Below are 16,148 nucleotides of genomic sequence, written 5' to 3' on the forward strand. Positions count from 1 at the left end.
CGTGTGATGTAACCAATCGTTACTTCAACTCTTGGAAACTAGCTTCACATTCCTCGGTCCAATTGAATTTCATGTCCTTCTTTAACAGCTCTGTCATGGGCTTAGCAATCTTTGAGAAATTCTCGATGAATCTCCGGTAGTATCCTGCAAGTCCAAGAAAACTCCGGATTTCTCCAACTGACGTGGGTGATTCCCAACTTGTTACCGTGTCAACTTTGGCGGGGTCTACTGCTATTCCTTCTCCAGAAATAACATGTCCGAGGAATCCAACTTCCTTCAGCCAAAATTCACATTTGCTGAACTTGGCGTATAACTGATGTTCTCTGAGCTTCTCAAGTACCAAACGCAAATGCTCCATGCTCTTCCTCATTCTTGGAAAAGACTAAAATATCGTCTATGAACACCACGATGAACTTATCCAAAAACTCCATAAACACTTTGTTCATCAGGTTCATGAAATAGGCAGGTGCGTTAGTCAGACTAAATGACATAACGGTATACTCATACAGCCCATATCTGGTGGTAAAAGCCGTCTTAGGTATATCCTGCTCTCGAATCTTTAACTGATGGTATCCTGATCGTAGATCGATCTTGGAAAATACTTTAGCTCCTTGTAAGCGGTCAAACAAATCATTGATCATCGGCAGTGGGTACTTGTTTTTGATGGTCACTTCACTCAATCCACGGTAATCAACAACCATCCTCAACGATCCATCTTTCTTCTCCACTAGAAGTACTGGTGATCCCCAAGGGGACGAACTTGGGCGAATATAGCCTTTATCCAATAACTCCTTAATATGCTTCTTAATTTCCTCATAATCTTTTGCGGGCATCCTGTACGGTCTCTTAGATATTGGCCCTATGCCTGGCAAAAGTTCAATCAAGAACTCAATGTCTCTATCTGGTGGCATGCCTGGCAACTCTTCTGGAAATACATCCGGGTAATCCTTCACCACTGGTACTTCCTCCTGTACAACTCCTGATAAGTAATTCACTTGAGTCCTCTTTGGCACATGCCGAGATACATACTTGATCCTTCTTCCTTCTGGGGTGGTAAGCAAAATCGACTTACTAGCGCAATCGATGTTTCCTCCATACATCGATAGCCAATCCATTCCAAAAATAACATCCAAACCTTGCGACTCCAAAATTATTAGGTCTGAGGGGAAAACATGCCTACCTATGGCCAATGGCATCTGAAAACATCCTTGGCTTGCCATATACTCTGCTCCTGGCGAGGTTACTAACATAGGTGTTCTGGGAACTTTGGTGGGCAGCTTAAACTTATCCACAAATCCCCTTGATATGTATGAATGTGATGCACCAGTATCAAAAAGAACGATTGCAGTAAATGACTTAACCAAAAACTTACCTATTACTGCATCAGGCTGTGCTTCAACCTCTTCCACGCTCACGTGGTTCACATGTCCTTTATTAAAAGGGTTCGGCTTCTTCCCAGAGCTTCCATTGCCATTACCATTCTGGACTTCAAGACAATCATTTGCATAGTGTCCAGTCTTCTGGCACTTGAAACAAGTAACGTGACTTTGATCCCTCTTGGCTGGGGTTGAAGGGTTATTACGGTTCTGTCCGTTGCTTCCTCCATTCCCATTACCATTCTTGGAGCCATTATGGTTGTGCGTACTACCTCCTCCATGGGTATGCTGAAACTGTCCTCCCGGTTTCGGGGCAAAACGTGGCTTCTGCTGAGCTCCAGAATTGTACTTCCCTTGTCCATACTTCCTCTTACGGTTTTCAATCTGCTGCTGCTTCCCTTCAATCACGAGAGCTCTATCTACCAACTCCTGGTAGTTGTTGAAGGTTGCTACCATTAGCTGCATGCTCAGTTCATCATTCAGTCCTTCCAAAAACTTCTCCTGCTTGGTTGCATCTGTAGCAACGTCATCTGGTGCATAACGTGCTAACTTACTGAAATCCTCCACATACTGGCCTACGGTGTGTCCTCCTTGGCGTAGGTTGCGAAACTCACGCTTGTTCATAGCCATAGATCCTGCTGAAACATGAGCTGTACGGAAAGCTTGCTGAAACTGGTCCCATGTGACAGTGTCAATAGGGTGTGTGGCTGTGTAATTCTCCCACCATGATGCTGCGGGTCCATCAAGATGATGTGCGGCAAAACACACTCTTTCCGCATCTGTGCATCCTGCAGTGGCCAACTCCCATCCAACTTTGCAGAGCCAATCATCTGCAATAATCGGCTCGGTGCTGCTGGAAAACACCGGCGGGTTTAGCCTCAAGAAACGGGCTAAGTGATCAATACGTGGGGGTGGTGGGTTGTTGTTGTTGCCTTGGTTCTGTACCAACACTTGCATCAGGGCATTCTGTTGCTGAATCAACTGGGTGATCTCGGGTGGGAAAACAAATCGGGTGTCGCGTCTCGGAGGCATCTGATGGGTTAGAAAAGATGAGAGTTAAGAATAGAATGAGGTCTAGAGGGAAAACACTACCCATATGCTCATGAGTCAAATACAATCAATATCACTCAATCAATTCAAACAAGGCATACAATCGATCTAACTAGCGTTACAAAGTGCTTGAACTATACTATTAAATGGGGGAAAACTACTACTGATATGGTGGTCTACTAGAAATTTTGATCAGTTGAAGACTCCATGATATCTGCTCTAGCTTCATCAACAAAGTCATCTTCACTGGGGTCCGAGTCGGTGTCGTCGATGATGATGTAGTTATCCGGGCAAGCGCGTTCGTCATCTTCTGCTTTTGGCACTGGATTTCCCATGAATACTCCAATCTTCTTCTCCAGGTCGTCATTCTTCCCTACTAGTGCGACGATTTCCTCCAAATAATCCTCGCGTGTAGCCTTGAGTTCTTCCTCCAGCTCCTTGATCTTCGTCAATGCCTTCTTCAGATCTTCCTTGTCTGAGCACATATGGTTCTCCTGGCGACGAATGTGTTGGTTTTGCTCCTGGATGAAAGCTGCAATTGATCCATCCTTCTTGCTTCTGATCATCTCCCATTGCTCGTCTCGGCGTCCACAAATCTGATAAATAGTATCCTTAAGCTCCCTGTGGTAGACTTCTCCAATGCGTCCCATAGCGATGTGGGCGGCCATGCTCTTCCCTAAACTCCAGGTTGGTGCTTCAAAAACCAATTTTATTGGCTCAGTAACTGGCACAAACGTCCTTCCTGGAACTTGAACTTGAATCTTCCAGCTCTCCTCTTCTGGTAATGTGGCGTTGTAGGTTCCGGTGATGCTTGGTATTCCTATGTTCAAGTACTTAGTGACTTCCTTCAAGTGTCGTCCAAAAGGCGTGTCTTCATCTGGTTGCATGAACTTGCTCCTTGCATCCGCCATTCCTAAAAGAGTAGAAAGTGGAGAGGGGTCAGAAATGAGAAGAGAGAAGTGTTCTAGGGTTTAAGCTTAGTGGTCGTGTCCTACAGTCAGCGTGTGCTCTGATACCACCTTTGTAGCGACCAGACCTCAAATAGTCTGTGCTGCTGTGCACCAGTGTCATCCCTGGATCAGTAATGCTGACACGCACAGTACAAATGGAGGATTTATAATAGAGTAGCAATCACACAATTATTACATCGAATATCTCAAAAGAGAATAAGTATGATAAATATGGCTTAAGGCCATCTAATAACGATAACAGCGGAAGACTTGGAAGATAAGTGAGTCCATCAACTCCAACGGCATCACTGAGTATAAGACCACGACCTAAGGCACCTTACTCGTCGTCTGAAAAGTCTGCAACATGAAACGTTGCAGCCCGAAAACAGGTTAGCACATGGAATATGCTGGCAATATAACACATAGATAATAATGAACATAATAATGCTATACTACATGCATATATGGCTGGTGGAAAGCTCTATGGTTACAGTTTTGCGAAAAGCCAATTTTTCCCTACTGCAAAGGAATAAGTTATGTTTAACTATCATGGTGGTTGTTAAACATTGAGAAGGTACCTCCAACTCAATCCCAATTAAGTGTCATTATTAACCCAACAAATTAATTAAAGTAACATGGTGATGAGATTCACATGATAATCCAGGTACTAGATACTCAAGTTGGCCATAACCGGGGACACGGCTAACCATGATTAGTTTGTACACTCTGCAGAGGTGATGCACTTTTCCCCACAAGACTCGATCGCCTCCGCTTAATTCTCGCACTGCATGATGTTTGAGAAACGGATGACCGAGACACAGTCTTTCAGAAACAATCACCCTTTACTCCGGATGGACAGTTACACCTACTTTCCCCTACATCTGCTAGCCCACCTCTTCAAGAGATCATGTAACCTACTCAACTATGCTAGAGCCCATAATAGCTTGTGGCTGCACACGGAAGTTTCCAGCAAGAATAATCTTATGATCCATTTGAGCCTGGGTGGCGGTCCATAGGATGATCACACGGGTACCCCGGGATATCCGAAAATACAGGCAGGACTGGGTTCCCCAGGTGCCTCAATCCACCCAGATGTGAGTTTTAGTTGCCACCTTAAGTAAACCATTATTAATAATCTCACATCTGTCATGAATATCTCTCAAACCCAATCCACGTCTACGAGCATAGCATGGCAATATAATAGCAAACGTAGAAGTAACTCCCAAGGGTTTGATAAATAACACAGGAAATAGGTACTACCTCAACTACATCCCAATACCCACAATTTAATTATATCCTAACCATGCAATGTTTGAGGATTGATCTAATGCAAATAAAACTGGGTATGGAAAAGTATGATCAAAGTGTTACTTGCCTTGCTGATGATCCGCGAAACCTAGAGATTCGAAGTAACAAGCGGCGCACTCCGGGTACTCTATCGCAAACAAACAAGCAAACAATAAGTACTCATCTAATGCACAGGTAAAACTCGAATGAAAGGTCCAACTAGAAAGTTCAACTTAAGAACTCCGGTTTGCAAAAAAGAATCAACTCGAACAAAGCAACGAAAGTCAAACGGCGAAAGAAACAAGCTTCGTTTACTAATCTGGATCTAGGTCAAATTTTACAGTAGCAAAAACTTGTTTGAGTAGTTTAAACAGAAAGAGAATTTCGAGACGAAACTCAGGCGCTTGAATCGCCTAATTCTGATAAACGAGCGAAAAGTTAAACGAAAACGAAGATCTGATCTGAAATCGAGATCTGGAATAATCGCGGAAAAATTCGACGAAAAAGAAAACTGACGAACGGTTAAACGAACGAACGTTCGTTAACAGCGAAAATCCAACGAACACGTTCGTTAAAACGAACGGGTCGGTGAACGTTCACTAAATAATAAAACCGAAGAAAAATAAACCGATCTAGGGTTTAGAAAAAAACGAACGGTTTTTTTAAAGAAAAAAACCTGGCAAGCGGCAGCGGCGGCTCGGTACCTCGTCGGGACGGGCTCGGGCGGGGCGGCTTGGGGCTTCGGCGGGGTCGGCGAGGGCGGCGGGGTGCGGTGGGGCTTGGGGCGGCGGCGGGCGGCGGCGTACGGGCTCCGGCGGCGGCGTCTTGGGGCGGCGGCGCGGGCGCGAGGGAGAGGGGCGGCGGCGGGGTGGAGAGAGGCGGCGGGGTGGGGGGGTATTTAAGGAGGGGGGCTTCGCCGGCTTGGGGAAGGGGGCGCCGGGGAGGCGTAGGCGAGCGGGACTCGGCGACGGCGGCCGTGCTCGCCTCGGTCTCCAGGCGGGAGACGGGGCGCGGGGTGGGCCGGCCGGCTCGGCTGGGCCTCGGCCCGGTCGGGCGCGGTGGATTTTTTTTTAAATATACCGCCGAATTTAAAAAAAATCACAGAAAAATAAATAAATATCCAAAAATGATAAAAGAAAATTTCCCCGTCTAATTAAAATAATTAGGACAAGTTGGACATTTTTTTGACACAAAAATGCAGTTTTGAAAACGTGCAAATTTTTTTAATGCAATTAAAATTGCAAATAAAAATCCGAATAAAATCCAATATATGATTTTAATATTTTTCCTCCAATATTTCAATTGTTTTGGATAAGTCATATTTTCTCCTCTCATTTATTTTAATGTGAAATATTTTTCCGGAGAGAAAATAATTAAAACCAAAATCCTTGTTTTATTATTTGATGAAAATCAAATATGATAATTCAGGAAAATCCCCAACTCTCTCCGAGGGTCCTTGAGTTGCTTAGGATTTATCGAGGATTTGCCAAAATGCAATAAAATATGCTATGCAATGATGATCTATGTATAACATTCCAAATTGAAAATTTGGGATGTTACAGATCTTCATCGGTCAGACCGCATAACAACATACGTTGTTCCCTTTGTCATCGGTATGTTACTTGCCCGAGATTCGATCGTCAGTATCTCGATACCTAGTTCAATCTCGTTACCGGCAAGTCTCTTTACTCGTTCCGTAATACATCATCCCGCAACTAACTCATTAGTTACAATGCTTGCAAGGCTTATAGTGATGTGTATTACTGAGTGGGCCCAGAGAGACCTCTCCGACAATCGGAGTGACAAATCCTAATCTTGAAATACGCCAACCCAACAAGTACCTTTGGAGACACCTGTAGAGCACCTTTATAATCACCCAGTTACGTTGTGACGTTTGGTAGCACACAAAGTGTTCCTTCAGTAAACGGGAGTTGCATAATCTCATAGTCATAGGAACATGTATAAGTCATGAAGAAAGCAATAGCAACATACTAAACGATCGAGTGCTAAGCTAACGGAATGGGTCAAGTCAATCACATCATTCTCCTAATGATGTGATCCCGTTAATCAAATGACAACTCATGTCTATGGCTAGGAAACATAACCAGCTTTGATCAACGAGCTAGTCAAGTAGAGGCATACTAGTGACACTCTGTTTGTCTACGTATTCACACAAGTATTATGTTTCCGGTTAATACAATTCTTGCATGAATAATAAACATTTATCATGATATAAGGAAATAAATACTAACTTTATTATTGCCTCTAGGGCATATTTCTTCAGTCTCCCACTTGCACTAGAGTCAATAATCTAGATGACACAGTAATGATTCTTGCACCCATGGAGTCTTGGTGTTGATCATGTTTTGCTCGTGGAAGAGGCTTAGTCAACGGGTCTGCAACATTCAGATCCGTATGTATCTTGCAAATTTCTATGTCTCCCACCTGGACTAAATCCCGGATGGAATTGAAGCGTCTTTTGATGTGCTTGGTTCTCTTGTGAAATCTTGATTCCTTTGCTAAGGCAATTGCACCAGTATTGTCACAAAAGATTTTCATTAGACCTGATGCACTAGGTATGACACCTAGATCGGATATGAACTCCTTCATCCAGACTCCTTCATTTGTTGCTTCCGAAGCAGCTATGTACTCCACTTCACACGTAGATCCCGCCATGACACTTTGCTTAGAACTGCACCAACTGACAGCTCCACCGTTCAATGTAAACACGTATCCGGTTTGCGATTTAGAATCGTCCGGATCAGTGTCAAAGCTTGCATCAACGTAACCATTTACGATGAGCTCTTTGTCACCTCCATAAACGAGAAACATATCCTTAGTCCTTTTCAGGTATTTCAGGATGTTCTTGATCGCTGTCCAGTGATCCACTCCTGGATTACTTTGGTACCTCCCTGCTAAACTTATAGCAAGGCACACATCAGGTCTGGTACACAGCATTGCATACATGATAGAGCCTATGGCTGAAGCATAGGGAACATCTTTCATCTTCTCTCTATCTTCTGCAGTGGTCGGGCATTGAGTCTTACTCAATCTCACACCTTGTAATACAGGCAAGAACCCTTTCTTTGCTTGATCCATTTTGAACTTCTTCAAAACTTTGTCAAGGTATGTGCTTTGAGAAAGTCCAATTAAGCGTCTTGATCTATCTCTATAGATCTTGATGCCCAATATATATGCAGCTTCACCGAGGTCTTTCGTTGAAAAACTCTTATTCAAGTATCCCTTTATGCTATCCAAAATTCTATATCATTTCCAATTAGCAATATGTCATCCACATATAATATCAGAAATGCTACTGAGCTCCCACTCACTTTCTTGTAAATACAGGCTTCTCCAAAAGTCTGTATAAAACCAAATGCTTTGATCACACTATCAAAGCGTTTATTCCAACTCCGAGAGGCTTGCACCAGTCCATAAATGGATCACTGGAGCTTGCACACTTTGTTAGCTCCCTTTGGATCGACAAAACCTTCCGGTTGCATCATATACAACTCTTCTTCTAGAAATGCATTTAGGAATGCAGTTTTGACATCCATTTGCCAAATTTCATAATCATAAAATGCGGCAATCTCTAACATGATTCGGACAGACTTGAGCATCGCTATGGGTGAGAAGGTCTCATCGTCGTCAATCCCTTGAACTTGTCGAAAACCTTTCGCAACAAGTCAAGCTTTATAAACAGTAACATTACCGTCAGCGTCAGTCTTCTTCTTGAAGATCCATTTATTTTCAATGGCTTGCCGATCATCGGGCAAGTCAACCAAAGTCCATACTTTGTTCTCATACATGGATCCCATCTCGGATTTCATGGCCTCAAGCCATTTTGCGGAATCTAGGCTCACCATCGCTTCTTCATAGTTTGTAGGTTCATCATGGTCTAGTAACATAACCTCCAGAACAGGATTACCGTACCACTCTGGTGCGGATCTTAATCTGGTTGACCTACGAGGTTCAGTAATAACTTGATCTGAAGTTTCATGATCATTATCATTAACTTCCTCACTAATTGGTGTAGGTGTCGCAGAAACTGGTTTCTGTGATGATCTACTTTCCAATAAGGGAGCAGGTATAGTTACCTCATCAAGTTCTACTTTCCTCCCACTCACTTCTTTCGAGAAAAACTCCTTCTCCAGAAAGGATCCATTCTTAGCAACGAATGTCTTGCCTTCGGATCTGTGATAGAAGGTGTACCCAACAGTCTCCTTTGGGTATCCTATGAAGACACATTTCTCCGATTTAGGTTCGAGCTTATCAGGTTGAAGTTTCTTCACATAAGCATCGCAACCCCAAACTTTACGAAACGACAACTTTGGTTTGCCAAACCATAGTTCATAAGGCGTCGTCTCAACGGATTTCGATGGTGCCCTATTTAGAGTGAATGCAGCCGTCTCTAAAGCATAACCCCAAAATGATAGCGGTAAATCAGTAAGAGACATCATAGATCGCACCATATCTAGTAAAGTACGATTATGACGTTCGGACACACCATTACGTTATGGTGTTCCGGGTGGCGTGAGTTGCGAAATTATTCCGCATTGTTTCAAATGTAGGCCAAACTCGTAACTCAAATATTCTCCTCCACGATCTGATCGTAGAAACTTTATTTTCTTGTTACGATGATTTTCAACTTTGCTCTGAATTTCTTTGAACTTTTCATATGTTTCAGACTTATGTTTCATTAAGTAGATATACCCATATCTGCTCAAATCATCTGTGAAGGTGAGAAAATAACGATATCCGCCACGAGCCTCAATATTCATCAGACCACATACATCTGTATGTATGATTTCCAACAAATTAGTTGCTCTCTCCATAGTTCCGGAGAACGGTGTTTTAGTCATCTTGCCCATGAGACACGGTTCGCAAGTACCAAGTGATTCATAATCAAGTGATTCCAAAAGTCCATCATTATGGAGTTTCTTCATGCGCTTTACACCGATATGACCTAAACGGCAGTGCCACAAATAAGTTGCACTATCATTATCAACTCTGCATCTTTTGGCTTCGACATTATGAATATGTGTGTCACTACTACCGAGATTCATTAAAAATCGACCACTCTTCAAGGGTGCATGACCATAAAAGATATTACTCATATAAATAGAACAACCATTATTCTCTGATTTAAATGAATAACCATCTCGCATCAAACAAGATCCAGATATAATGTTCATGCTCAACGCTGGCACCAAATAACAATTATTTAGGTCTAATACTAATCCCGAAGGTAGATGTAGAGGTAGCGTGCCGACGGCGATCACATCGACTTTGGAACCGTTTCCCACGCGCATCGTCACCTCGTCCTTGGCCAGTGTTCGCTTAATCCGTAGTCCCTGTTTCGAGTTGCAAATATTAGCAACAGAACCAGTATCAAATACCCAGGTGCTACTGCGAGCTCTGGTAAGGTACACATCAATAACATGTATATCACATATACCTTTGTTCACCTTGCCATCCTTCTTATCCGCCAAATACTTGGGGCAGTTCCGCTTCGAGTGACCAGTCTGCTTGCAGTAGAAGCACTCTGTCTCAGGCTTAGGTCTAGATTTGGGTTTCTTCTCCTCAACAACAACTTGCTTGCTGTTCTTCTTGAAGTTCCCCTTCTTCTTCCCTTTGCCCTTTTTCTTGAAACTAGTGGTCTTATTGACCATCAACACTTGATGCTCCTTTTTGATTTCTAGCTCCGCTGCCTTTAGCATTGCGAAGAGCTCGGGAATTGTCTTATTCATCCCTTGCATGTTATAGTTCATCACTAAGCTCTTGTAGCTTGGTGGCAGTGATTGAAGAATTCTGTCAATGACGCTATCATCCGGAAGATTAACTCCCAGTTGAATCAAGTGATTGTTATACCCAGACATTTTGAGTATATGCTCAGTGACAGAACTATTCTCTTCCATCTTGCAGCTGTAGAACTTATTGGAGACTTCATATCTCTCAATCCGGGCATTTGCTTGAAATATTAACTTCAACTCCTGGAACATCTCATATGCTCCATGACGTTCAAAACGTCGTGGAAGACCCAGTTCTAAGCCGTAAAGCATGGCACACTGAACTATCGAGTAGTCATCAGCTTTGCTCTGCCAGACGTTCATAACCTCTGGTGTTGCTCTTGCAGCAGGCCTGGCACCCAGCGGTGCTTCCAGGACGTAATTCTTCTGTGCAGCAATGAGGATAATCCTCAAGTTACGGACCCAGTCTGTGTAATTGCTACCATCATCTTTCAACTTTGCCTTCTCAAGGAACGTATTAAAATTCAACGGAACAACAGCACGGGCCATCTATCTACAATTAACATAGACAAGCAAGATACTATCAGGTACTAAGTTCATGATAAATTTAAGTTCTATTAATCATATTACTTAAGAACTCCCACTTAGATAGACATCCCTCTAATCATCTAAGTGATTACGTGATCCAAATAAACTAAACCATAACCGATCATCACGTGAAATGGAGTAGTTTTCAATGGTGAACATCACTATGTTGATCATATCTACTATATGATTCATGCTCGACCTTTCGGTCTTAGTGTTCCGAGGCCATATCTGCATATGCTAGGCTCGTCAAGTTTAACCTGAGTATTCTGCGTGTGCAAAACTGGCTTGCACCCATTGTAGATGGACGTAGAGCTTATCACACCCGATCATCACGTGGTGTCTCGGCACGACGAACTTTGGCAACGGTGCATACTCAGGGAGAACACTTTTATCTTGAAATTTAGTGAGAGATCATCTTATAGTGCTACCGTCAATCAAAGCAAGATAAGATGCATAAAAGATAAACATCACATGCAATCAATATAAGTGATATGATATCGCCATCATCATCTTGTGCTTGTGATCTCCATCTCCGAAGCACCGTCATGATCACCATCGTCACCGGCGCGACACCTTGATCTCCATCGTAGCATCGTTGTCATCTCGCCAACTATTGCTTCTACGACTATCGCTACCGCTTAGTGATAAAGTAAAACAATTACATGGCGATTGCATTGCATACAATAAAGCGACAACCATATGGCTCCTGCCAGTTGCCGATAACTCTGTTACAAAACATGATCATCTCATACAATAAAATTCAGCATCATGTCTTGACCATATCACATCACAACATGCCCTGCAAAAACAAGTTAGACGTCCTCTAGTTTGTTGTTGCAAGTTTTACGTGGCTGCTACGGGCTTAGCAAGAACCGTTCTTACCTACGCATTAAAACCACAACGATAGTTTGTCAAGTTGGTGCTGTTTTAACCTTCGCAAGGACCGGGCGTAGCCACACTCGGTTCAACTAAAGTGAGAGAGACAGACACCCGCCAGTCACCTTTAAGCAACGAGTGCTCGCAACGGTGAAACCAGTCTCGCGTAAGCGTACGCGTAATGTCGGTCCGGGCCGCTTCATCTCACAATACCGCTGAACCAAAATATGACATGCTGGTAAGCAGTATGACTTATATCGCCCACAACTCACTTTTGTTCTACTCGTGCATATAACATCAACGCATAAAACCAGGCTCTGATACCACTGTTGGGTAACGTAGTAATTTCAAAAAAAATTCCTACGCACACGCAAGATCATGGTGATGCATAGCAACAAGAGGGGAGAGTGTTGTCCACGTACCCTCGTAGACCGAAAGCGGAAGCGTTTAACACAACGCGGTTGATGTAGTCGTACGTCTTCACGATCCGACCGATCAAGTACCGAACGCACGGCACCTCCGAGTTCAGCACACGTTCAGCTCGATGACGTCCCTCGAACTCTGATCCAGCCGAGTGTTGAGGGAGAGTTTCGTCAGCACGACGGCATGGTGACAATGATGATGTTCTACCGACGCAGGGCTTCGCCTAAGCACCGCTACGATATTATCGAGGTGTAATATGGTGGAGGGGGGCACCGCACACGGCTAAGAGATCAATGATCAATTATGTCTAGAGGTGCCCCCTGCCCCCGTATATAAAGGAGAAAGGGGGGGTTCGGCCAGCCAAAGGGGAGAGGTGCGCCAGGAGGAGTCCTACTCCTACCGGGAGTAGGACTCCCCCTTTTCCATGTTGGACTAGGAGAGAGAGGGGGAAGAGGTGGAGGGGAGGAAGGAAAGGGGGGGGCGCCGCCCCCCTCTCCTTGTCCTATTCGGGCTGGGGGGGAGGGGCGTGCGGCCCTGCCCTGGCCTCCTCTCCTCTCTTCCACCTAGGCCCACTAAGGCCCATTAAGTTACTGGGGGGTTCCGGTAACCTCCTGGTACTCCAGAAAAATCCCGATTTCACCCGGAACACTTCCGATATCCAAACATAGGCTTCCAATATATCAATCTTTATGTCTCGACCATTTCGAGACTCCTCGTTATGTCCGTGATCACATCCGGGACTCCGAACAACCTTCGGTACATCAAAACATATAAACTCATAATATAACTGTCATCGTAACGTTAAGCGTGCGGACCCTACGGGTTCTAGAACTATGTAGACATGACCGAGACACCTCTCCGGTCAATAACCAATAGCGGAACCTGGATGCTCATATTGGCTCCCACATATTCTACAAAGATCTTTATCGGTCAGACCGCATAACAACATACATTGTTCCCTTTGTCATCGGTATGTTACTCTCCCGAGATTCGATCGCCGGTATCTTGATACCTAGTTCAATCTCGTTACCGGCAAGTCTCTTTACTCGTTCCGTCATACATCATCCCGCAACTAACTCATTAGTTACAATGCTTGCAAGGCTTATAGTGATGTGTATTACAGAGTGGGCCCAGAGATACCTCTCCGACAATCGGAGTGACAAATCCTAATCTTGAAATACGCCAACCCAACAAGTACCTTTGGAGACACCTGTAGAGCACCTTTATAATCACCCAGTTACGTTGTGACGTTTGGTAGCACACAAAGTGTTCCTTCGGTAAACGGGAGTTGCATAATCTCATAGTCTTAGGAACATGTATAAGTCATGAAGAAAGCAATAGCAACATACTAAACGATCGAGTGCTAAGCTAACGGAATGGGTCAAGTCAATCACATCATTCTCCTAATGATGTGATCCCGTTAATCAAATGACAACTCATGTCTATGGCTAGGAAACATAACCATCCTTGATCAATGATGTAGCGACCAGACCTCAAATGGCCTGTGCTGCTGTGCACCAGTGTCATCCCTGGATCAGTAATGCTGACACGCACAATACAATTGGAGGATTTATAACAGAGTAGCAATCACACACTTATTACATCGAATATCTCCGAAGAGATTAAGTATAATAAACATGGCTTAAGGCCATCTAATAACGATAACAGCGGAAGACTTGGAAGATAAGTGAGTCCATCAACTCCAGCGGCATCACTGAGTATAAGACCACGACCTAAGGCACCTTACTCGTCGTCTGACAAGTCTGCAACATGAAACGTTGCAGCCCGAAACGGGTCAGCACATAGAATATGCTGGCAATGTAACACATAGAGAGCAATGAACAATAATAATGCTATACTATATGCATTATGGCTGGTGGAAAGCTCTATGGTTACAGTTTTGCGAAAAGCCAATTTTATCCTACTTCAAAAGGAACAAATTTTATTTAACTATCATGGTGGTTGAAACATTGAGAAGGTACCTCCAACTCAATCCCAATTAACTAAAATCATTAACCCAACAAAATTAATTATAAGTATCACGGTGATGAGATTCAAATGATAATCCAGGTACTAGATGCTCAAGTTGTCCATAACCGGGGACACGGCTAATCATGATCAGTTTGTACACTCTGCAGAGGTTTGTGCACTTTTCCCACAAGACTCGATCGCCTCCGCTTGATTCTCGCACTACATGATGTTTGAGAAACGGATGACCGAGACACAGTCTTTCAGAAACAGTCACTCTTTACTCTGGATGGACCGGTACACCTACTTTCCCTACATCTGCTAGTCCACCTCTTCAAGAGATCCTGTAACCTACTCAGCTATGCTAGAGCCCATAATAGCTTGCGGCTGCACACGGAAGTTTCTAGCATGAACAATCTTATGATCCCTTTGAGCCTGGGTGGCGGACCTTATACATACAGACAACACTGGGTTCTCCAGGTGTCTCAATCCACCCAGATGTGAGTTTTAGTTGCCACCTTAAGTTAAACCTTTATTAAACACTCACATCTGTCATGAATATCTCTCAAACCCAATCCACGTCTACGAGCATAGCATGGCAATAATAAAAGCAACGTAGAAGTAACTCCCGAGGGTTTGATATATGAAACAGGTAATAGGTACTACCTCAACTACTTCCCAATACCCACAATTTCATTAGATCCTAACCATGCAATGTGTTTGAGGAAATAGATCTAATGCAATAAAACTGGGTATGAACGGGGTATGATCAAAGTTTTACTTGCCTTGCTGATGATCCGCAAAACCTAGCGAGTCGAAGTAACAAGCGGCACACTCCGGGTACTCTATCGCAAACAAACAAGCATACAATCAGTACTCATCTAATGCACAGGTAAAACTCAAAAGAAAGATCCAACCAGAAAGTTCAACTTAAGAACTCCGGTTTGCAAAAAAAAAATCAACTCGAAAGAAGCAACGAAAGTCAAACGGCGAAAGAAAGAAACTTCGTTTGCTAATCTGGATCTAGGTCAAATTTTACTATACCAAAAACTTGTTTGAGTAGATTAAACGGAAAGAGAATTTCGAGACGAAACTCTAGGCGCTTGAATCACCTGATTCCGATAAACGAGCGAAAAGTTAAACAGATTCGAAGTTTCGATCAGAAATCAGATCTGAGAAAATAACGGGAAAATCCGACGAAAAGAAAAACGGACGAACGGTTAAAGAACGGACGTTCGTTAACAGAGAAAAACCGACGAACGCGTTCGTTAAAACGAACGGTTCGGTGAACGCTCGCGAAATAAGAAAACCGATCTAGGTTTTTTTTAAACGAAAGGGTTTTTTTTTCAAAAACTGGTCAACACGAACGGGCAGTACCTCATCGGGCTCGCTCCGGCGAGGGGCTCCGGCGGGGTGCGGGCTCGGCGCGAGGGCGGCGGGGGTGCGGGGCTCGGTGGCTGCTCCGGCGGGCGAGGGGCGGGCGGCTCCGGCGGGCGGGCGGCGAGGCAAAGGCGGCGGCGGCGGGCGCGGGATGCGGCGGCGGCGGCGGCGGCTCCTACGGCGGCGGTGTGGCGAAAAACGGAGGGGGGCGGGGTATATATGGAGGGGGGCTAGAGGCTTGGGGGAGGGGGCACCGAGGCGGCGGCGGGCTCCGTGGCGTGGCCGGACTCCGGCGGCGACGTGGGGAAGAAGGAGAGCGGGCTCGGTTGGGCTCGGCCCAGCCGGCGCGGCGCGGTATTTTTTTTATTTTTTTTAATATGTTCCGCGGAAAATATTGCATAGAAAAATAAATAAAAATCAGAAAAATATGAAATAAATTTTCCCCGTCTACTTAGAAAATCTAGAATAGGGTGAACATTTTTTAAATCAAAAATAAATAT

Source organism: Aegilops tauschii, chromosome 1 (genome assembly GCF_002575655.3).
Source record: "Aegilops tauschii subsp. strangulata cultivar AL8/78 chromosome 1, Aet v6.0, whole genome shotgun sequence".
Lineage (NCBI taxonomy): Eukaryota > Viridiplantae > Streptophyta > Magnoliopsida > Poales > Poaceae > Aegilops > Aegilops tauschii.